Raw genomic sequence first — 24,987 nt, 5'->3', positions numbered from 1 at the left:
CCCTGGCTTCCTTTAAATCCCAATTAAAATCCCATCTTCTACAGAAAGCCATCCCCAACCTCTCTTAATTCTAGCTCCTTCCCTCTGTTAATTACTTCCTATTAATCCTGTATGTAGGTTGTTTGTACATATTTATTTGCATATTATTTCCCTGGTTAGATTGTGAGCTCATGGGGGGGGGGGGAAGGAACTATTTGTTTGTTTTTTGCCACTTTTTGTATCCCCAGTGCTTAGCACAGTGCCTGGCACATAGCAGGTGCTTTATAAATTTTACTGACTGATTGACTAACCTTCCAGCTCAACATTTATGAATCTGAGAACTAAGGGATTTCAGTGGTCCCATAACAGTTATGACTGTAGGAAACATAAAAGCTCCATGGAGGTATGGGCCTGGAGTCAGAAAACCTGAGTTCAAATTCCACTACAGACATTTGGCAGCTCTACAAGTCTGAGGAAGTCACTTTACTTCTGTCTGCCTCAGTTTCTTCATCTGTAAAATGAGGATTTATAAATAGCACCCACTTCCTGGGGATGTTGTGAGGGTCAAATGAGGTAAGAATTGTAAAGTGCTTAGCACAGTGTCTGGCACATAGCCAGTGTTTAATAAATGTCAGCACTATTACTTTTAAGCAAAAATCGATTAGGAAGGCTACTTTCACCTACAAGGTGCTCACCTATGCCTGACTGATAGGTAAAAGGCTCTGTTGGCACTTGCCCACAATGGTGCCAATTTTCCACAGAGGAGGTCAGCAGTGACATTCCTGAGCTAGGAGGGCAGGGTGGAAGGAGTGGAGCCTCCTGGGTGCCTCGACACCTTTCCCACAGATCCCACTCCCCTCTTCACCAACCCGACCTAGCCTCTACCCTCTGGCCTCAGTCACCTCACACCTCGTGCCAGGCTGCGTGAAGACAAGCCTAGGCAAATGCGCCTGCGCAGCCCAACCCAACTATGCACATCTAAATCCTAGGGAGGGAAATTAGGCGTAGGGCTTGAGAGCTAAGGGACACTCCCGGAAGTGGCCTCTGGCCCGCGCTTTTCCCCTCCGGCGGGCGTTAGCTGCTCCTTAGAACTACGATTCCCAGAATTCTATGGACTAGCAGGGGCGCTTCTTTTCTATCGACTTGCAGGGCCACACAGTTCGGAGTTACGAAGCAGGGAAGGTAGCGGTAAACGGGATGAGAGGCTCGGTTGAGGCGGCATTCTGGGAAATGGAGTCTAGGAGCAGGAATGTCTTGGGCTCGCGGACGTCTTGAATGGGCAGTCCGGAAGCCCAGTCTGCGCAGGCGCATTAAGCTGTCTGGCCTGGCGGGTGCGTCCTCTTCGCTGGCAGCGCTGGTCGGATTGCAGACCTCGGGGAAGGTACGTCGGTGCCTAAGGGATCACGGCACCCTTGGGTGTTTCAGGCTGAGGCTCGAGGTCACCATGGTAACCGCTCGCTTGTCGCGTGCCGATGTCCTTGCCTTTTGTGGGGAGGCGGACGACCCTGGGGTTTTGGGAGTGTGCGGGGGTAGGGACGCGGATGGGGGCGTGAGGAATCGAGAGGGGGCGGCTCTCACTTGAATGCCTGCGACCGCACCCTCGGTACCACCCTCTCCCTAGGGAAGTCGGAGGAGCCGCCGCTGGGCTCCCCTTCCCCCTCAGAGACCACCCCTTTTCCGATCCTTGCATCTGTATGGGTGTGGGTGTGGGTGGGTGCCTGAGTGTTGTTCCCTTGTGTGGCTGAGCCTCTCCTCCGCCTGTTGAGCCGTAAGAAGCTAGGGCCAGGCTGTGGATCTTTGGGGTTGGCTGACGTTAGCGGGACAGGGGCCAAGTCCCTGCAGATCTCTTTGCGTCAGAGAAGAGCTCTGTGTCCCTGTTTGTGGGAGCCAGCTCCACCAGTTCTGTTTCTGCTTGTCTGCCTGCCTGCCGGCTGGTCCTCACCCTGTCACCATTCCTGTGTTCCAGGATCGCTGGGCATTCTTTACAGGGCCCTCGGTCGGACTAAGGCTTCTGGGGTCTTCGTGCTGACTTCAGCCTGTCTCTGCCCACAGAGTCTCCAGGAACCCACCCTGGGACTCGAGAGGGTGGGCTTCCCACGAGGGAGACAGAAATTGGAGCCCCAGGGCCACCATCCCTGCTTAAGGGACATTGCTCCTGAGCCCCCCAGATCCCAGCTCACCAGGACCCTCTCAGGCTCCTGGGAGTGAAAGTGGAGGAGAATTCCCCCCCATCCCAGGGAGTAGGAATCCAGTCTAGCGGGAGCCAAACCTGACCAGAGATCTCTCAACCAGAGCTTCAGGGCTGAGGCTGGAGATTGATACAGAGGAACAGATCCTGGGACTGCTGGCGCCTTTGCAATTCCTGACCATCTCTAAGACAGTGAGCAAGGGCTAACCATGGAGGATATGACCCAAATGATTGGAGAGAGAGGTGAGAATTGCAGAAGGATGTGAGAGTAGAGGTACCATTCTTCCCAAGGCAGGAAAGAAGAAAAAGATATCTGGAAGGCCTGGTGGGAGGTTGAAACTTTGGGTATGGATTAGGGCTCCATGGTAGGCTCAGTGAATGTCTTCGGGAGCTCATCGTGGATCCCCCTCCATCATCCAGATTAATCCTCTCCTCCAGTTCTGCTGTGCCCAACAATGTACTCCCTGAATTTAGTTCCACAAACAATTATTACTAGGTTCAAGGCAGTGAAACTGTTCAGGAAAATGCATTCTGCAGTTGTTGCATTTGTGGTAAGGACTGCCAATTATTTCCTTGTAAACCATTTTTTTTTTCTTCAGAAGGTTCTTAAATCAATATGTCTTTACACTGAGATTGTTCATTTCTCAAAGCTTTTCAAATTTGTGATCTCATTTTGGCCTTAAGAGAGCTAATAAGACAGGTTGGGTTTTGGGGTAGTAGGGGTATGAGTCTGGGCTTGTGGTTTCATTAGTATAGGAATTTCTGGTGTGGAATTCCTCCACTGATGCAGATAAGTAACATGTTTGTGACTTCTAGTCTTAGAGAGTTGCCTGGGGAATTGAGAAGTTAAGTGACTCGCCCACTGACCCGTGGGCACTATGTGTCAGAAGCAGGATTTGAACCCAGGTCCACCACACTGCCTCTCAAGGCAGGTATTACTACAGTCATTGTCCATTCGAGGAGCACACCCAGCTGGGGTGTGGGGATTTCTAGCCTACGGGTGGATCTGGGAGCTTCAAGACAAGTCTGATTCCTCTCGTGCCCCCTGTTATTCCCCAGCTCTGCCTTCTCAGGATGAGAATCACCCAGAGGAGGAGATGGCTGCTGTGGTCTTGCCAGCTGGGCCCCAGGTGAGTCAGACTCAATTCGCCTTCCTTAAATACCATTTTCATTCTCAGCAGATACTAGTCCTTCCTTCATCCTGCAGCTTTGTGGCCCAGCTCTCCCTGCCCTCTCCTTGCAGCCTGGGCTCTGGATTACTGAATCTAGCTACCTTTTTTCCCCTTCTTTTCTCCCTCATCTTTTGTGCATCATTTGATACAACAGCTCCTTCTCACTTGAAGCTCCTTACTACGTTAGCCTAAGAGATGTCACTCTTTAGATTCTCCTCCTACCTTCCCTCTGCCTCCTTATTGTGTTCGTGGCTCTTTCCGGGGGTCTGTCCTGGACCTTCTTGACATTTCTCTGCACTCACATCCTACACAGCTTTCAGCTGCCACCTCCGTGAATATGAGTCCCCAAATCTGTAATTCTAGTCCTGACTTTGGAGATCTCTATTCAGATTCCTACGGCAGTGGGGTGAAAGTCAGATAGACATAGGGGCCACTGAACTGTACATAAGGATCCCTGGGGGTCCCCATTGACTTAGAAAACCTCAGAGTAACATTCTGGTCCATTGTATTTTTATTTGTTTTGTTCACTATTTTCCAGTTACATTTTTAATGTGGTTCAGCAGCTCCCTGCAGTGTTGTGGGTGTGCTTGACACCTCTGGTCTACCATATCTCTCAGGATGTTCCACCAGCACCATAAACTCAACATGGCCCCAACTGAACTCGTTATTTCCCTTCCTAAACCTGCTCTTTCTTCTGACTTCAAGTGTTTCTGTCTGTGGTGCCAACATTCACCCCCCTCTCCCATTTTATGACCTTAGAATTCTTAGACTCCTAACTTTGTCTCTCACTTCTCATCTGTCCTGCCATTTTCACTTCTATAATCTCACTCATATCCATCCCCTCATCTATTCCCATTGCTGCTACCCAAGTATCAGCCCTCATTACCATACATAGACTATTGGAATGTCCTTTTTAAAGGTTTGCCCATCTCTGCTCTCTTCCTCCAATCCATTCTTCATACCAGTGCCAGAATAAGTTGGTTCTGTATGGTTCTAGTCACGTCAGAAATGTTCAGTGGCGCTCCCAGTGTCTGCCCAGCAGAGTTCACACTCTTCTGCCTGGCCTTCATAGCCCTCCAAGGGCTGGCACTTTTCTACTTTGCTAGCCTTTAAAGTCCATCTCAATTGCCATTTCCTCCACGAAGCCTTCCCTTACAAGTTGACAATGTTCATTTCCCCTTCAGACTCCACATAGCAGCTTGTTTTGCGTTTCTCAGGTCTACTTGTTTAGTATTATGTATTATAGTTCTCTGTGTTAGTAGCTTAAATAAGCTCCGTAAGGGTAGGGGCCCGTGGCTCATCTAAGCTTTATCTCAGCCCCCCAGCACATTCCCACATCCCCTGTGGAAGTGGCTGCTTAATAAATGGCCTGTTTTCTCTTGGTACCCTAGGAACAAATCAGAAGTGTTAGTGTGAGTTTGCATTGGTTTGCCGATCTTAGTTCAATTGTATCGATCAATCATCAGGTAGTTATTAAGTGCCTACTATGTGCCAGACTCTATGGTAGCCACTGAGGATACAGGTACAATGAATGAAAATTCTGTAGTTGCAAGGAGCATTGCATTATGTTCTAGTGGAGGAGACAAGTACACATTGATGTCTAAACAGAATAAATGTGAAGAAAAGAAATGCAAATTAATTCAATATAATATAGTTTGAGAGGAAAGGCATTAGCAGGGATGGGCTTCCATATCCATGTATCTGTGTATGTAATATATATGTGTATATCATTTTGTGTGTGTCTGGGACTGTGGTTTCAAACGTTGCCGTGTAGGGCCCTCTCTGGAGGACCTCCTCTACCCCAGAGGTGCCGAGGGACACGGAGCCAGCTTGCGTCAGAGGCACTCTTGAGCCCACATATCCCAGACTCCAAAGTTCTCTGTGCCACACTGCCTCACAATTACAGGGAACTTCTTTTTTTATGTTGAGGATCCATTAGAAAAACCAAAATGCTACCTCCAGACATTTTCAGGGTACCTGTCCTCATACTTTCAAATAACGCACATTTATGTCAATTCCTTTGTTTGGCAGTTAAAGCCCTTTATAATCTGATGCCAACCTACTTTCCAACCTCATTATATATACATGCACTACATGCACTCTACCGTCCAGCCCAACTGCCCAGGGTGTATCTTGAACATAACAGTTCATCTCCCATCTCTTTGCTTTCGTACACTCTGTCCTCCATCCCTGGAGTGTGCTCCCTACTCACCTCTGAACCTCGGTGTGCCTTCCTCCAAGGCTCAACTCAAGCACTACTTTTTTCCCCAATCTCCACATCTGCTAGTGCCTTCCCTCCTCCAATTACCTTGTACATATGTTGTACATGCTCATATAGAGATATAGATATCTACAGATATATGTAATCTATATCTGTAATATCTCTCTCTACATATATATATATATGTATATGCATATATATGTTGTCTCCCCCAATAAAACTCAAAGACAGTTCCTTTCATTTTTGCATTTCTATCCTCAGCTCATGGCACAATGCTTACTCAGCACATAGTATTTCATAAGTACTTGTTGACTGACCAATATTTTGGTGACACTTTAACATTTGCAAAGTAAGATACACATTTGATCTCATTTTATCCTTACAGCAACCCTTTGAAGCACGTAGTACAAGTATTATGTTCATTTTACAGATGAGATTGAGACACAAAAGTTAAGTGACTTTCCTGTAATCACACAGTAAGTAGGTTGTAGACCCAAGACTTGAACCCAGGCTTTCTGACTTCAAGTTTAGTGCGCTTACTCTTGCACCACGTTGCTTCTGTAACTAAAGAAATAGCCTGAAGCCAGAAAGATAAAACATAGCATCAGTTAATGTACTCAGGCAGATAGTAATGCCTCTGCTTGCTTCATTCCCTAGTTTTATTGTTTAAGTATTGGAGATCTTCAAAATATAAGAATTTATTAATTCATGAATTCTTGGTTTCGTTAAAGCACTTGACAGAACCTCTCATGCTCTTTCTTTCAGGAATCGGTGACATTCAAGAATGTGGCTGTGGCCTTTGGCCAAGAGGAATGGGGTCACTTGGACCCTACTCAAAAAGATGTGTACAGAGATGTGATACTGGAGAAGTATAGGCACTTGGTCTCAATGGGTAAGGATGACTTCTCTCTATAATTCAGAATCTTCCCATTAGATACTTTTACCTCCTTATTTGTTAGTATAGATGAGGCCTTTTGGCTTGGGGCTCTGGAATCACTATTTCCAAATCGATTTTGGCCTGGAAACATCATTCCTGTTCATTGTTGCTAACGGAAAGTCCGACACTTGGTTGAATTGAAAGTCGGTAGCTTTAGTAGACTATAGCTTGCACATCCTCTTTTCCCCCAAACCAGCCAAGGTTTTCTCCCAGAAGATCCCAGTGCATATAGCTACATAGTAGGAGATTCCTATCCTTCCAGCCTGAAGACTATTATCTTTCTGAACTCACATTGACTCCTTTACCCATCTTCCACCCACTCTTTATGAGAATTTGCCACTAAGCATTATTTTGGGGGCCATTTTACCTCCTTCTGGGTCTTCCTAAGGAGCCCCCCTTTCCCTGAAGATCAAGAGCTTGGGATAGCATGGTATAGCGGAAAGAACCATGGAGTGTGAGTTAGGAAGTTGGGGTTCCGGTACCTGCTGTGTCACCCAGCAGCCAAGTGGCCTCAGGTTAACATCTCTGGACTTCAGGTCCATATCTGAAAAAGAATTCTTATTTATGCTTGATTATATTTAATAAGTAATTCTTGGAATCTGATGTGCAAGATGCCCTTGTGTCCTCAGCACAAATAGTGAAGTCCTATTTATCTCTCCATGAACAGGGCTTCCAATTTCCAAACCTGATGTAATCTCACAGTTGGAGAGAAAAGAAGACCCGTGGATGCTGGAAAGGGAAGTCTCAAGAGACGCCTATCCAGGTGAGTGACAAAGAGATGGTGATCACTGGAAGCAGCAGACCAGTTGGTCACGGAGAGATGGCACCTTTGATGTACTGGTGAAGGGCCTCACCTCAAAGCCCCCCAGGCCTACGGAGGAGTTGAGGTCTTCTGCTACGAGCTTCCCTGTAGGATTCAGGCTACTTTTACGTGTTATTGTTCTGACACCTGTCCTCTAGTTTCGGAGGGAGTGTAGTGCTTTCTCCCTGAAGCTAATTCCCACACTTGTATTCCGGATCCCTGCCTTTCCTACCTTCTCCAGTGCTTTGCCTCCCTCCTTCATTGTAGACTTTGGCTCTTTTCCCTTCACACCTACATAGATTTCTTCTATTTGAAACAATTCAAACAGATTCCTTTTTTTTTTTTTTACCCTGCTCCATCTTCTGGCTTTTGTCAGACATCTCTCTTCTCATTGCAAAGCTCCTCAAACATGTGCTTTACACCTGCTGCACACATTTCACCCTAAAAAACTCCTAAAATCTGCCTCACTTCCTACTACTACTCTTGTGAAACTGCTATCTTGAAGGTTGCAGTTGACTTCTTGTTAGCCAGTTCTGTGCCTTTTCTGTGCCTTATTTGATATTATAGACCAGCCCTCCTTTTATTTTTTTTAAAGACTGGGTCTCCATCTCTCACCCAGGCTGGATGTGCAGAAGCTACTCACGGGCCTGATCCCACTACTGATTGGCAGGGGACCTTTGACCTGCCCCATCTCCATTCTGACCCTCTCTTTAGGTAACCTGGTGATGTCTGCTGCCGGGAGCTCACCATAGGGAGGCCTAATTTAGTGCAGACATCTGATTGGCATAACCCAGTGCAGCTGAGAATTCCAAAGCTCCAGATTGGCCAGCCTCGGCCTCCCTAGGAGCTGGGATTCTAGACATGTGCCTCCACACCCAGCTCACCCCTCCTCATTCAGACTCTTCTGCTTTGCGTGATCCTGGTTCTTTCCATCCTCCAGCTGCTTCTGTGTGTCTCTATAAGTGGCTTCTCTTCTCCCTGCAAGTGGAAGGAGCTTCACAGCACTTGACATTTCTATTAATTATTTTATGGCTTTTGCTATAGGGTTTTTTCTTTCTTTTTTATTTAATAGTATTTTACTTTTTTCCCCCCAATTACTCGGAAAGACAATACAGGGTTTTTTCAAGTTTTTTTAGTAACTACTCCTAAAGTTTTTAAATGCTGTCAACAGGTGACAGTAGGTTACCATAGTCATTTGTAGAATCATAGATTTAGGGTTGGAAGGGGCCTTAAAGGTCAGGTAGTCTACCCTCCCTCATATGACAGCCAGCAGAGGCCTAAAGAGGTTATATAACTTGCCTAGTAAGGGCCTGAGGCAGGATGTGAACTCGGGTCTTCCTGCCTCCAGGCCCAGAAGTGCTCCTGACATTTCATCACCAGCTGCTTCATTCAGTTCCTGTTATAAATAGCAGCTCCAGCTTTCCTGCAAGTTTAGAGCTATTCATTTATCACAAGCTTATTTTTTTGTTAAAACAACTACTATTTATGTTCTGTTGGACAACACAAAGCAGAAAATTAATAAAGGTAACGTTCCCAGCAAACTGGGTATGTAAAAACAAAGCAGAACTCAGTTCTTTCAGACCCATATCTAAGTTTGTGTACTTTTTCTACATCTACAAAAAAAAAAAATAACATCACGTACCAGAACTACATGTTTCCTTCTAACTTCTTGGAATATCATTTTTTTAAAATGGCTAGCAGTCCTTTATCCAGAAAATTAGAATGCTTCTTGGCCCCACACGAATGTTGGAAACTTGAGCAGATTGAATAGGAATCTGTAGGAACACACGTGCCTAAGGAGGCCTGAACGTACATGACCCAGGCACATCCTTACTCTGATATATCCAAAATTGACCACATTCTGATAAAAAACATTGAGCCAAGGAAATGAAGAAAAGTTGACTTGTAAGACCATAAGAGGTCTTCAGAATAGGACATTAGATCTCTTTGCAAAAGCGTAATTGTTCTGATGTATAGAAATGTATTTCAGTTTCACTATGACTGGTTAGGTCATTCTTTTGAGGACAGCACACATTTATTATAAAGTAAGTGGTTTCTCTTCTTAAGACTCCTGTGTCACTGTATCAAAAGCAAAAGGTCACTGTATCAGTTGTCACGAGAAAAAACTTACTAGGTAGGTGGGGGGCATATTATACGAGAGATAGAGAGATATAGATGTAGACATTATTGTTATATAAAACACCAAGAGGCATACACAAATTTTTAAAAGAGAAAAAAAAGACATTTTCTATCCTTGCCAAATACTTAGAGCCGTTTTCTTGTTAAAAAAAAAAAAAAGTTACCTGCTTTTCCAGGTAGCACACAAAGGGGCAGTCATTAAACCTTGAATGTCAAAGCTTCCCATTGTACATTGCAATATAAATGGCATAGTGTGTACTGCCTATACCTTTGTCAGAGAAAAAGCAGCGACCACATAAAGTGGCGGTCAGGATGGATCCATTTTCCCTTTTCAACTTAGCACTTATTTATACCAGAGATGCAAACACCGGGGCCATCAGCACCCTTGGGAGAGAAGCTGTGTTTCAGATGAAGTGGGTAAGACCATGCTTATTGTGGAAATTTATCCCAAAGTAGAATGTTGCTCCTAGGGAGTTAACAGCCTGGCTTTGCTCTTTCCAAAAGGCATTCTTTTTAGTGCATGCTTCCTAGCTGATACACCTTGGTTAAGCTCCAAGCAACAGGAACACTGAAGAAGGAACAATGAGAAAGACAATAAAAAGCAAGCCAACTCCTGATGCAAATGTTAGCCATGTACCCTTGCTCCTCACTGTTGTGGTATTTGGCTTTCCCTCATCATGGGGAAACTCCACCATTCATTTTTACTCAGGTGAAGGCAATAAAGCTGTGGATAGACACTGGCTCCATGTCAGCCTGCCTAGGGAAAGCACAGCAGCCCAGATGCTGGCTCCTCCGGCTTCAATCTCGTTGGGCTCTCTTAAAGCTATAGAAGTCGTCATAATGGAGCAAAAGTTCAATAGTGTTTTCACTCATTTCATCACCATGACCCTCAAGGGTATCCTTGGCCCTTTGTTCTACTCCTGTTCTTCACTCCCTTCCTCCTCTTGGGTGCTGATGACTCCCTGTCACCAAATAGTTAACGTAACCCGAATCTTTGCTAGTAGCTGGCACAGAACTTTAGATATGCACAAGGAAAATTAAGTGCCAAGAGTATACAATTTCACACTCGGCAGAGCTCTTGTAAAAATAAGGATTTGCAGTAGCAAAAGAACAAAATTACTCACTTTGAAATAAAGGAGAAATCAGCCAATACCAAATAGAACTAAGAAAAATTTCACATTCCAAAGATGGACATTCTTATTTCTTCATACTCGTCTACAGCTTCCTTCAGGCCTCATCGTGCCCTTCAATCCTCTTGCTTAGCTTTTCCTCAGTTGCTACTTACTAAGAGCCTCTTTTCTTCTGGATCTCTGAATTCATTTAGTATCTTTTTCTTTTTTATCACAATAGCTAGCCTCTGCTCGGTTTTGCCATTCTAGAACAATCTTCTCGTGTTCTGTTTCTCTTGTTCAGCAACCTTCCTTAATCTGGTTCTCCTTTTCTTTATTTAGTTAAGGCACATGTGTCTGAACTGACTTTTTAGTTAACTAACTTAGTAGCCTGACTTCTCAGAGGAATCAGATACTTTAAAAAATAAAAGGGGGGGAGGGGGGTTATTAATGCTTTTTTGTTTTTCATACTACACAGTTTTCCACTATTCTACCCCCCCCCCCCCAATTCCAGCCAACAGGACCCTCCCTTGTAACAGAAAAACAGTTTAGCAAAACTGACCGGCACAGTGACCATATCCATCAAGTATATTTTTATAATCTGTTGTCCCCCTCCACACATACACCTCTCACCCCAACAAAGAGGGGTGAGATATGTTTATCAGACTGTCCTTAGGAGCTCATCATGTTATAAGCCCAAGACAAATTAAACAGATTTTTTCATGCTCCCAAATCTAGGGCTCCAGCTCTGACCTCTCATGCATTCCAGTCCCATATTTCCACCTATTTAGAGACCCTTGGATAACTCCCACTTAGCTCATACTCTTCTCATTCAAAACTGTGCTCATCTTTGCATCCAGACTCGTTCCCCTTCCATTTGTTGCTCTTCCCATTTCGTAGACAAGGAAACTGAGTCACCTTTGGCTCTTTCCTCTCCTCCTCATGTGATATAATCATTCACTGAGTCCTTTGAAATGTCTGATTTGGCATTTCTTCTCCACTTTCACTGACAGTACTTAGTGAAGACCAACATTGCTACAGGTTTAGATTGCTCTAATAGCCTCCTAGGTTCTCTTATTTACTGATTGCTGCTGTCATGGTCTTCTGCCCAAAAAAACCATTGATTTCATTGTGGCATTTTCTTAGTAGTGACTCTACCGTCTCCTCTCAATCTCGGCATGGCCATTGGTTCCTGATGTCACAATGGGCATTCCACCTCACCAGGTTTTTAAAACTATGTCCTATTAGTGCTTTTTGTCTTTACATCGAAGTCATTTCAACTCTTCTTTTTCCTCCACATTGAATCTACTTCCCCAAACATATTGAGCATACCTTTCTCCATACTCCTGTTGCACTTTTGTGTATAGCATACAGTGCTCCAATTACCTGTAATTGTTTCATGTGTGAGATTCATGTCCCTGTCTACATTGAAAGCTTCTCCAAACAGTTATTCATATCAGATCATTGATTTAGAGCTGAAAGGGATCTTAGTGATCATCTCGTGGCAACCCCACTTTACAAAAGAGGAAACTGGGGCCCAGCGAGGTTAAGTAACTGGCCCAAGGCCACATGGGTAGTCACCAGAACTGGCATTCGAACCATGTCCTCTAACTTCAAATGTAGCACTCTTTCCTATATAGTACAGACTCAGAGAGAGCATAAGACATCTCCCACAAAATAGCCACAAAACAGGCTTTCAGGAAATACTTGTCTGTTTGCTTCATAAGGTGCCAGGCAGGTGAGAGAACTTTGCTGTTTCCCAATTTGTTTTGTGATCATGTTTTGCCCACCAGTTATTCTCTGTCTCACCTTTCCTAATCAACAATTATGAGAGAGAGACAAAATGAATCTTAAGATATGGTGTCTGCCCTCCGGAAGTTTATGGTCTTTTTAGGTAGACGGGCTATACACAGATGAAAGAAACTCATAATGGTGCAAAATGATATATGTAAGTGCTGAAGAGAAAAATACAGCTAGTAGGATAAGATTTTGGAGAAGGAGAAGAACAGTGTTGCCTGGAGTAGTTGGGGAAGACTTTGTGAAAGTGATGAGACTTGACCTCGGCCCTGAAGGATTTGGTTAGATGAAGAAGAGGCAGAAAGGCATTCTGGGTGTGGACAGTAGAATGGCCAGAGGCTGTGAGAATTGCATGTTCAGGCTGGACCTCCTTTATTTTGGGACTACTCATACCACTGCTAGGAAGACCCCAAACCACCCACCCTTTGCTCAAACAGGAGCACTCCTGGCCTCAAGTCACCATGAATCATCCAGCTGGCCTGCTCAAGATCCTTTCCCAATTGGCCTCTGCTGTTTGCTATTGTGTCAAGGAATCCCATCAAGGCTCAAGTTTTTCCAGTGGAATGAGAGCAAATCCTTACTGCTTTTAGGGAGTGAACTCAGCCCCATTCAGAAGGAAGTAAATACTGTTCAGGGTTCACTCTTAACATTTTACTCTTAGATCATAGAATGAACACACTAGTCTTATCTGTTCCATGAATACTAAATACCAATATCAGCAATTACATTCCAGCTTTCAGTTTTATCATTACTTTTGTGTGCTTTCAATTCTTTTGTGTTTACAAAATGCTCAGTTGATTAATTTAATCTAGCAACTGCATTCAGGCTTGCTTGCCAAAGTGTGACTCTTGTTAACTTTATTCCTTCAGGATCCACCCAGGCTTAAGAATGTAGGACTTCTGTCCCATCTAAGTTGCATGACTTTTCACTTACCCCATCCTAATCTTATTTCTCCCACTTGGCACGCAATCCCCACCTTCCTTATGTTGGCCCTTTACTCATCTCAAGGGAGATGAGGAACAGAGGAATAGTGGGGACAGGGTTTGACTAAGCAATTGGAACGTCATCCTTTTGGCAGTAGGGAGCCATTGGAGATTTTTGACCAAGGTGTGACAGGAAGAAAAGGGTGTTTCAGAAATTAGAATGGGAGGATCTTTGAGGTTATCCTGTCCATTCTTTGGCCAGGTGCAGAAATCATTTCTATAATAACATCCTTGATCATCCGTGGTCATCCAGCTTTTGCCTAAACATTTCTAGTAACACGAGAAGTCACTACTTAAGGAGGCGGCTCACTTTTATTGTTGGTTCACTATTAGGGCATTCTTACCTAGATCAAGCCAAAATTTGCTTCCTAATAACTTCTATTCATTGACCCTAGTTCTACCCTCTAGAGCATTATATAACAAGTCTATGCTGTCTTCTTCATAAAAGCCTTTAAGATAGTTGAAGATCGCTCCCGTGCATGCCTTTAACTGTCTTTTTTTAAGGCCTGCCATTCTTGGTTCCTTCAACTGTTTCTAAATACAGTATAATCTTTAGACCCCCTCTCTATCCTGGTTGTCTCCCCCAGAAATATTCTCGTCACTTCCCCTATTAAATTGGGGCTTCCCAGATTTCCAGTAAGCATAAAGAAGACCTTCTCTTTTTTTGTTTGTTTGTTTGTTTGTTTTTAAGTTAATTTAGTTTTTTCGATTAACAAAAATAATTTTTTTTTCTTCCCACCTCCCTGGACTCCCATTAAAAAGATGATAAAAACAAATCTCTTATAACAAGTCTGCATTAGCAAGCAAAGCAAATTCCCCTATTGTCCATGTCCAGAAATGTAAGTCTCATTCTGCGCACCGGGTAAAGGAAGAACTTTCTAATGAGCTGCCTTTTGAAGGAGTGACCTTCCCATCACTGAATACGTTCAGGCAACTCGAGATCAATGGTAATGACTATTCTTGGTCCAGGGAACAGATGATGGAACACACTTCTTCCCTCCTCTTTAGAGTGAAGTTGGAAACTAATGCTATGAAGAATGTTGCATATGATGTAATGTACAATTGCTGTGACCATTGGTTTTGCCTACATGTTTTTCCCTATTACAAAGAAGGGTTCTATGAGGTTCTATAACATCAGCAGATGACTGGTATAAAAACAAAAAACATCAATAAAACTTCTAAAAATATTGTTAAAAACATTAACTAAACTGTAGCCTCCAGAATTTAACACAGCACTCTAAGCTGGGTATGAAAAGCACATAATAAAATGGAACAGCTTATTCTCATGGTTTTGATCTGGACAGTGTGTTAATATCTATTAAGGTACCCTGAGATTTCATCCTTTCCCCCCAAATCCTTCTGGGATGCCTCTTCGTTCCATGCGGGTGACAGTGGATTCTTGGAGGATGTACCAATAGAGCATAAGGTCTGGCAGGTGCTGCGAAACTGGAAAAGTTTCAGCAGCAGGTCTCAGGGCTCAATAGCAGACTCTGTGTCTCTTATCTGAGGACCAGTCAAGCGAAATTTAGAGAGGCCAATCACTAGGTTGACTGCAGGGGGTTGAATTTTTAGGCCACAATTACTCCCAAAGATAGTCTGGCTTTTAGGAGGAAGGGAGATGGGAGCTGCATTGGGAAAGGGACCATACCAATGAAACCACAGAACCTGCAAGTATTGAAATGGTTAGCTTTTTCAGCTACATGACACTGTTGAGACCTATTGGACTCATAGTTAACTAACAGAAGCCAGGCCTCACTCATCATTAGGGAGCTGATTTTTTTCCAACCTAAATATGGGGGTTTATTAATGGTAATGATGATAATAACTTATAGTGCTTTATCATTTAGTGTTTTCACATATGTTCCCATTTAAGCTTAATAACAACCCTATGCTTTAGGTAGCGAAAATATTATCATGCCCACCCATTTTACAGATGAAGAAACCGACACTTAGGTTAAGGGACTTGTCTAGGTTCACGTGGCTCATAAGTGGTGGAGCTGAGATTCAAACTCAGTCTTCTTTTTACTATCCCATGCTGCTCCGTGGCTTTACATTTATCTTCTAAATTTCGTTTTGTTGCGTTTTGCTTAGCATGCCAGTCCATCAAGATCACTTTGGGTTTTCCTTCTGATATTTTATTAGCTAGAGAGGCAGTATGACAAAGTGAATAGAGAGAAGGCTGGCCTTGGAGTCAAGAAGTCCTGGGTTCAAGTGCTGCCTTAACCTCACAGTGGCTCATCCAATTCTCTGTGACCATTAGTTACAGAAGAGTTGTTGATCCAAGTTAGTGGAGGAAGCTTCATTGATGAATGAAATTAGAAGTCTAGGCCCTGCCCCCCCCAAAATGTATCAGCTATTCGTCTCAGATTTTTGTGGTCAAAGATTTCATAAGCCTACTTTGTTTTTTCCAAGTCTATAGGTAAACATCTTGCACAGGATGGGACTAAGGACAGAGCCTTCTAGTTTGATAATGATCCCTTAGTCTTTTAAGTGATTAATCATTCTTAAAAGTACTCAGTACCAGTCATAACATCTGTGAAGCAGAATTTCTTCATCTGGAAAAGAAAGATAATAAGGTCTACCTGACGTCTGTCATAGGGCTTTTGTGAGGATCGAATGAAGTCACATATGTGGAAGCATTAGCATTAGATGATGACCGTACAGTGGTTTTCTCTTCTACCATTTCAGAGTCTAACACAGCCTACCATTATTCAGCCCACATTCTACCAGCTTATCCATATAAGAGTCACCTCTAAAGGCCCATCACTACCTCAGTGGGCTTGGGGGTGACCTTGTGTTGTGAAAAGGGAGGTCCAGTAGATCACAGGCAGGGTCCTGGGGAGTCGGTTGTCTGAGGTCGAGCCTAGCTAGGTGGAGGGAGGCTCACCAGCAGGCTGCAGATAGGATGATGGCTTTCCAGCAGTAACAACCCTGAAAGACTAGGAAGATAGAGACCCTCCATTGGTGAAAGGCTTGCCAATTACTGGCAAACGAGAGGTCCTCTAACAGTCCGCACCAGCATCCTCTGAGACCTTGAGTGTGTTATCACAATAGGTTTTGGACATATCTAAACTATCTTCTGCAGCTCCTAACACTAGTGTCTATCTTTCTGTCTCAAATGTCTGTTGAATGTTTACAGCATTCTCCCAATCTAACAACACTTTGGGGGAAAAAAAAAAAAAGAAAGGCGTGACATTAGTTTGTTGGGGACTTAAATCATCCGGTATGTAGTTTTCCAGGACCCACCCTTTTCCTCTTTTTGAAAACCAGGCTGTTAACTGAAGTCCAAGTTTCTAGGCTTCTCCTCCCGTTATCCACGATTTCTCCAATCCTCCAATTTCTCTGCAGGTGCCAAGAGCACGCTAGAACAGAACTCATCTAGGCCTGGAGATGAGTTCTTTTAAAGCAACTATAACCCTAACTGTCTTAATTTCTCTTTATTTTGTGCTACAGTTTCTTATTTATTTTGTTAGACCCTTTTTCTCCCCTGGAGCAACCATGGGATTCAAGCAACTTTGCTGTCTGTCTCTGTCATCCTTATTATCAATGATAATACCCATCTTTGTCTGCAAACCTTGGCTCATTTTGGTCTTTAGTCTTCCTCGATGGCATAGTGGATAGAGTGCCAGACCTGGAGTCAGGAGGACCTGAATTCAAATCCAGCCTTGGACACTTAATAGCTGAATGACCTTGAGCAAGTCACTTAATCTCTGTTTGCCTCAGTTTCTTCATCTGTAAAATAGGGATCATAACAGTGCCTAACTCCCTGGGTTGTTGTGAGGATCAAATGAGGTAATACTTCTGAAGCGTGCAGCACCAAATGCCAGGCACATAGTAGGTTCTATATAAATGTTAGTAGTTATTATTGTTCCTGATGCTATTCTTACAGGTGTTTATTGTTCTGTGTATGTCCTCTTTCAGTCAATCTACAAGCATTTCTCAAGCTCTTCCTATGTGCCAGGCATTGTGTTGGGTGCTGGGGAAACAGGGACACAAATTATATGATCCGTTCAGTGAGTCAGTGAATAACTGCAGTAGCTAGCAGTTGGGGGATCAGGAAAGGCTTCATGTCTTAAGTGATGAACTAAGGTGGTAACCGTGTGAGTGGTGAGAAGAAGGAGTTGACAATGCTCAGGAGATAGGGCAAGGTATGGCAATGAGTGGCTCTGTGGGGTGAGAGAGAGTGAAGAGGCAAAGAGGAGCCCAAGCTTGGAGACTGGAAGGGGGGGACAGAAATGGACAGCTCGTCAAGATGAGGAGTTCTGTTTTAGACATAGTGAGTTTGACGTGCCTGGAGGACAGTTACTTCAGAATGTTGGCATTCAGGAGAGAGACTAAGGCTGGACTCAGAGGCAAGGGAGCATCTGTGGAGAGATGATCATTAAGCTTGGGAGCTGATGAGGTCACCGAGGAGGCAGCTGGGTGCTGCTGCAGTAGATAGAATGCTGGGCCTGGAGTCAGGAAGATCTGAGTTCAAATCCACACCCTCACTAGCTCTGTGATCCTGGGCAAGGTCACTTCATCTCTGTCAACCTCACCTTACTCAATGAGAAAATGAGGATGATAACAGCACCTACCTCCCAGGGTTGTAAGGAGCACTTAGCAGAGCACATGGCACACAGTAGGTGCTTAATAAACACTTGTTCCTTCACTCCTCATCCCCTGCCAAGGGAGAAAGTGTAGAAACAGATGAGGACCCAGCACCAAGCTTTAGAATACACTCACATTTAGGGATGTAACCCTAACCCTGCTATGATAAAAGCCTCTGGTATAAGGGCAGGAGTTGGGATAAAGAGTAAAACAGAATTGGACTCCTTGAGAAAGGAGGGAGAATGACGTAGTGGCTCCAAAACAACAGCCCTGTCAGGGATCTGTACTGTTGGATGGAGTTTGATAGAGAGACCTCCCCCCTAGTGTTGTTGAGATGGGGGGATGGGGAATGAGAGCAGATATAGGAGTGCAGGAAGAGAGCGTGAAGGATCATGGGGGGGGTGGGGGGAGTAGATGAAAGGCGTGTGAGAGAAGAGCTCCTGTTCTTGGGAGCTCAGCAGTTCCTTTAGCAGCACCTCCCTGCCCCCCCCCTCCAGTTCATTGAGATCACGTATGAAAGCTTTCAGTCACTTTCATGTCATTAACTGACTGTTTCCTTGTTGGTTGGAATTAGGTCCAGGGTAACAGTTACTCTCCTTGATTTTTCTGCCTTTAAGAGATGAAGTTGTCAGGAAGGCAAGACTTTGAGATGACTACTTTTTGCAAAATGAGACTCCCAGCAGAATGTCAGAATTGAAATCCTCCATCACTCTTACTTATCTCTGTGTTATTTTGGTTGTGATGGTGGTTGGGGTGTTGTTTTGAGGGAGGAGGTCCTGACCTTTTGATTTCATCCACAAAGGGAATTCCCAGTGTAGAAATTCCATCCTCTTATATAGATTACCTTTAATTAGCTCCTTTAATTTACAGTCCTGTAAATTAAAGAGAGTTGCCTGGGGCGACAAGTTAAGTGACTTGCCTATGGTCACACAGAACTTGAAACTTGGTCTTCCAGGCACCAAGGCTAGGCCACAATACATTACCTTTTGTCTTTTGAAGCCAGTTTTATAATCTATATAAGGAAAATATTATCTGTATCCTTCCTCTAAACAATCTGAGTAGTAATATCAATCCTGTTTCTCTGCAAATGCTTTTTTTTGGAGGGGGGTGCAATCAGGGTTAAGTGACTTGCCCAGGTTCACACAGCTAGTAACTGCCTGAGACTGGATTTGAACTCAGATCCTTCTGATTCCAGGGCCCATACTCTCTATCTATCCACTGTACCACCTAGCTGCCCTTTTTTTTTTCTTTTTGGTCCCCTTCATTTTTTAGCATAATAGTATTTCATAACATTCATATATCATAACTTGCTTGGCCATTCCCCAATTGATAGTCATTCCTTAGTTTCCGGTCCTTTGTCACAACAAAAAGAGCTACCATAAACATTTTTTGCCATATGGGTACTTTTTCCCCTTTGTTTTGGATATAGACTTAGTAATGTTGCTGGGTAAAAGGGTATGCACAGTTCTAATAACTTTTGGGGACATCGTTCCAAATTGCTTTTCAGAATGACTAGGCCAGCTCTTAGCACCACGAACAGGAACTTAATGTCCTTGTTTGCCCACAATTCCTCCAGTATGTCATTGTCCTTTTTTGTCAACTTTGCCAATCTGATGGGTGTGAGGTAGTACTTCAGAGTTGTTTTGATTTTCAATTAGTGATTAGGAGCAAAGGTGCAGTGCAACAGGAACTAGATAATAAATGTAGTTGGGAAATGTTTAACAAAAGAAATAAAAATACATTACAACAGAGATAATGTTAATGTGGGATTTTTCTAAGTCAATATGCAGCTTACTATTTGAGTTTGACACCCTGAGTGAGAGCATTTTTTTCTGTGTAACTACAACAGCCTGGATTTCTTACTCTGAAACTTGCCTGTGTAAATCCTTTGACCACCTTACCAATTAGGGAATGGCTGTTATTCTTACAAATTTGAATCAGTTCCCAGTATATCTTAGAAATGAGACCTTTGTCAGAGAAACTTGTTGCAAAGATTTCTTTTCCCCAGTTTCCTGCTTCTCTTCTGATTTTGGCTATACTGATTTTGTTTCTGTCAAAACTTTTTAGTATTATGTAGTTAACGTTGTCCATTTTACCTTCTCTGATACTTTCTATACTTTGTCTGGACATGAATTCTTCCCACATCCATAGATTTGACGGGTAATTTCTTCTTGGCTCTTCTAATTTATTTAGTATGTCACTCTTTATGTCTGAGTCACGTGCCCATTATTGTATGAGATGTTGGTCTAGACCTAGTTCCTATTACGTTGCTTTCTAGTTTTCTCAATAGTTTTTGTCAAAAAGTATTCTTACCTCAGTAGCTAGGATCTTTGGGTTTATCAAACACTAGGCCATTGTGTTTATTTATTTCTGTATGTTGCATACCTAATCTGTTCCATGGATTGACCTATTTCTTAACCAGCACCAAATTATTTTGATGACTACTGCTTTATAGTATAGTTTGGGATTTGGTGTACTACTAGGCCCCCTTTCTTCCCGCTTTTTTCATCATTTCCCTTAAGGTTCTTGACCTTTTGTTCTTCCATATGAATTTTCTTAGGATTTTATTTATTTATTTATTTATTTATTTTTGTTTTATGAAGTAATCCTTTGGTAGTTTGATTGGCTTGGCATGAGTAAGTAAATTACTTTAGGTAGTATTGTCATTTTTATTATATTGACTCAGTCTACCCATTAACAATTAATATTTCTCCAGTTATTTAAATCTCTTTATTTGTGTAAAGGGTATTTTATAGTTGTATTCCTATAGTTCCTGGGTGTGTTTTGTCAGGTAGCTTCTCAGGTATTTATACTGTCTGTAGTTATTTTAAATGAAATTTCTCTTTCTGTTTCTTCCTGATGGGTTTTGTTGGCAATATACAGAAATGTTGATGTTTTATATGGGTTCGTTTTATAGTATACAACTTTGTTAATAGTTATTGTTTCAGTTGTTTGGTTTTTTTTAGTTGAACCTTTAGGGTTTTCTAAATAAACCATTATATTATCTGCAAAAAGTGATCATTTTGTTTCCTTTTTGCCAATGATTGTTCTCTCAATTTCTTTTTCTTGTCTTACTGTTAGAACTAGCATTTCGAGCATGATGTTGAATAGTAATGGTGATAATAGACATCCTTGTTCTACCCTTGATCTTATTGGAAAGATCTACCAATGCTTTTTGTCACTTTTGTCCACTCAGGTTCATGGATTTCTGTACCCATGTATACCTTTCAAACAGACATTCATAGTAACTATTCCTTCTATTACAGCTGTTTCTTTTGAACAAGGTATTTACTTCGATTTCTGTAGCCCAGTCCATAACCCCCAGTTTCAATCCACTTTGTTAACAGTTGAACTTTTACTTTGGTATATACCCACATGACATTTTACATATAGTTACCAACCTGCCTCCCTGATATTTTCATCTCCAAATTCTGGACACCACCACTGTTATGCTTCTGCATTTGTACACAGTGTTTTCCATAGTATTTAGTTTTATGGTTTTATTAAGTTTTTTCCCTCTCTCCCCCTCATAATTTCATCTAAAGCCTTCTCATTCAGATCAGTGCTCCTCCTGCTAAACACATTTTTTATTGTTTCTGAGATGTGGAAAACAGTGAACAAATCCTCCTGTTTGATATGAAATCTCTATGGCCAGATACTCCTACTTCCTGTTCTGACCTTCAAGTTAGAAGTTTGCAAAGTGTTTTAAATAGATTCTCATTTAAGCCTCCCAAAAACCCTTTGTGTACTATAGATATTATCCCTATTTTACAGATTAGGAAACTGAGACCAAGAGAGGTTAAGTGACTTCTCTAGAGTCACACAGCTAGGGAGTGTCAGAGACAGAATTGGAGCCTCGCCTTTCACCAAGTTAGTATTCCCAGTTCCCCACAACTCTGGATAAGCTATTTTCATTCTCTTTGTTCACTGTGTATATTGGGCCATTCTGCCTCCTACAGCTGCTGTTTTCCTGCCCACTTGTCCTTCCTTCCGATTTCAATGCTATACTTAGAAATGTTAAAGCTATCTACATTGTGAAGGGTTTTTTGGTTTTTTTTTTTCAAATTCATTATCTCATTTTCACTCTAGCAGTTTCCTGTCTTCTAACACAGGAAATAGGAGACCTTTTTATTTTGTATGTCTTTCAGACTGGGAGGCTAAGCCTGAGATCAAGCAGTCTTCTCCAAAGCACGACTTTTCTGAAGAAGGATCATCCCATGGGGAGATAATAGAAAGATTCACAAGGGATGGTCCCTGGGATTCTATGTTTCTAGAAAGCTGGGACTGTAAGGGCCAGCTAGAGAGAGAACAGGGCCATCAGGAGAACCACATGAGGCAAATGACAATCACACACATGAAAGCCTCCACTGGAGACAAAGGCCGTGAATGTAATGAATTTGAAGGAACCTTCAGTCTGAAGTCAATTCTTGTTACGCAGCAGAAAGCTCCTACAGAAGAAAACCTTCTTAATTGTGACGCACGTGGAAAAAGCCTCAAAAAGAATTCAGACCTAGCTAAACTGCAGAAACTTTACGGAGTGAAGAAAGCTTGGAAATGTGGTGAATGTGGGAAAGGCTTTAGGAACCGCTCAGCTCTTATTGTACACGTGGGAATTCATAGTTCAGATAGACCCTTTAAGTGTACAGAATGTGGGAGTGCCTTTAGGCAGAACTCATCCCTTTTGAAACATCAGCGGTCGCACACTGGAGAGAAACCTTTTAAATGTAATGAATGCGATAGAGCCTTTAGTCAGAGCTCATCCCTTATTGACCATCTGAGAATTCACACTGGAGAGAAACCTTATGAATGCACTGAATGTGGGAAAGCCTTCAACAAAAGTACACATCTTACTCAACATCAGAGAACTCATACTGGAGAAAAACCATATGAATGCATTGAGTGTGGGAAAGCCTTTACCCGGAGCACACACCTTACTCAGCATCAAAGGATTCATACTGGAGAAAAACCCTATAAATGCATCGAATGTGGGAAAGCCTTCAAGGATGCTTCTTCTCTTAATCGACATCAGTTCATTCATACTGGAGAGAGACCATATAAATGTGGTGATTGTGACAAAGCTTTCAGCGGCCTCTCAAGCCTTATTCAGCATAAGAGAATCCATACTGGGGAAAAACCTTATGGATGTAAGGAATGTGGGAAAGCCTTTAGCCAGAGTTCATCCCTTACAAAACATCAGAGATTCCATACTGGAGAGAGACCATTTAAATGTAATGCATGTGATAGAGCCTTTAGCCAGAGTTCATCCCTGATTCATCACCAAAAAACTCATACTGGAGAGAAACCCTTCAAATGTAATGAATGTGGTAAAGCTTTCAGCCAGAGCATCCACCTTACTGAACATCAGAGAATCCATACTGGAGAAAAACTCTACAAGTGTAAAGAATGTGGGAAAGCGTTTAGTCGAACTTCATCCCTTATCGACCATCAAAGAATCCACACTGGAGAGAGACCCTATGAATGTAATGTCTGTGGGAAAGCCTTCAGCCAGAGCTCATCCCTTACTAAACATCAAAGAACTCATACTGGAGAAAAACCCTATGAATGTAACGAATGTGGGAAAGCATTTAGCAAGAGCTCATCCCTCACTCAGCACCAGAGAATTCACACTGGAGAGAAGCCCTATGAATGTGGTGAATGTGGGAAAGCTTTCAACAAGAGTACACACCTCACTCAGCACCAGAGAATTCACACTGGAGAGAAACCTTATGAATGCAATGAATGTGGGAAAGCGTTCACTAGGAGCACACACCTTACTCAACATCTTCGAGTTCATACTGGGGAGAAGCCCTATAAATGTGATGAATGTGGAAAAGCTTTCAGTGACACTTCATCCCTTACTAGACATAAGTTCATTCATACTGGGGAGAAACCCTTTAAATGTGATGAATGTGGGAAAGCTTTTAGTGGCCTCTCAGGCCTTATTCAACATCAACGAACTCATACAGGGGAGAAGCCCTATGAATGTAACGAATGTGGCAAAGCCTTTAGCCGGAGTGCTCACCTTATTGAACACAGGGGAACTCACACTGGAGAGAAACCATACAAATGTAAAGAATGTGGGAAAGCTTTCAGTCAGAGCTCACACCTTACAAAACACCAGAGAACTCATACTGGAGAGAAACCCTATAAATGTTGTTATTGTGAGAGAGCCTTCAGCCAGAGTTCATCTCTTATTCAACATCAGAAGATTCATGCTGGAGAGGAATACTGTATGTAAAGAATGTGGAAAAGCCTTCAGTCTCGTGATTGAATGATCCTTCAGTCTTCATCCAGCATCGGAAGTCTTGCTTTATGAGTTCAGTGAATACAAACGTGTATTGAGCACCTGCTATGTACATAAGGTTACATAGAGTGATTTACACAAAGAAATGTTAGGCACTCTTGCAAAAATATTTCCCTCCTCCGAAAGTTCTCATGGATTGAGGGATGACCCTGGATGGGGGTGGGGTGGGGAGGGGGGCTGGAGTTAGGTGGTTAAAAAATTAAATGTTGTAAATGTGGAGTCTTAAGTATATTTCTGAATATTGTAATGGGAGACAATGGGAATTTCCAAAAGCAGTGTATCCTTTACATGCTAATGTGTATCTGAGCTTCTGAATCCCTGAGAATCCCTTGCAAAGGGGAGGGAGCTGCCAAGAGGTTCTGCCAAGTGGGCAGAGCTGGAAAACTCTTAAGGGCACTTTTGAGGAGACTCATGTGAGCATGGAGAAAACCAGAGAATCCTAAGCATTGCTAGGGAACTTACAGGTCATTAAGTTCAGGGATTTTCACACTTTTTGAAATCACAGAAACTTTATATTAAAAAAAAAGTCACAGAACCTTGATTCAAGTGGTAAAAATTAAAATATGTAAATATTATTAACATTGAGAATGGAAATTGTTGGATTTGTAATTGAATATCTTTATGTTCCTTAACTTGGGTCATGCTCAAACAGATATAACAGTTTCCCTTGTATTCTGAGTTTAATACTAACTAGTGGAAAATCTGCTACATGTGTATTTTTAAAACTCACCTTTTGAAGTAAACTTTATTGAGATTCACTCACATA

At 42.7% G+C, this 24,987-nt stretch overlaps 1 pseudogene; it reads left to right on the top strand.

Annotated features, from left to right (window-relative positions):
* The first annotated feature begins 1,034 nt into the window (after nucleotides 1–1,034).
* LOC114030261 lies at nucleotides 1,035–24,378 on the top strand (annotated as a pseudogene).
* The last annotated feature ends 609 nt before the right edge of the window (nucleotides 24,379–24,987 follow it).

The sequence above is a fragment of the Vombatus ursinus genome, unplaced genomic scaffold (genome assembly GCF_900497805.2).
Source record: "Vombatus ursinus unplaced genomic scaffold, bare-nosed wombat genome assembly UNPS02014951.1, whole genome shotgun sequence".
Lineage (NCBI taxonomy): Eukaryota > Metazoa > Chordata > Mammalia > Diprotodontia > Vombatidae > Vombatus > Vombatus ursinus.
Note: the sequence above shows the minus strand (reverse complement) of the source record. Positions and strands in the feature narration are given on the sequence as shown.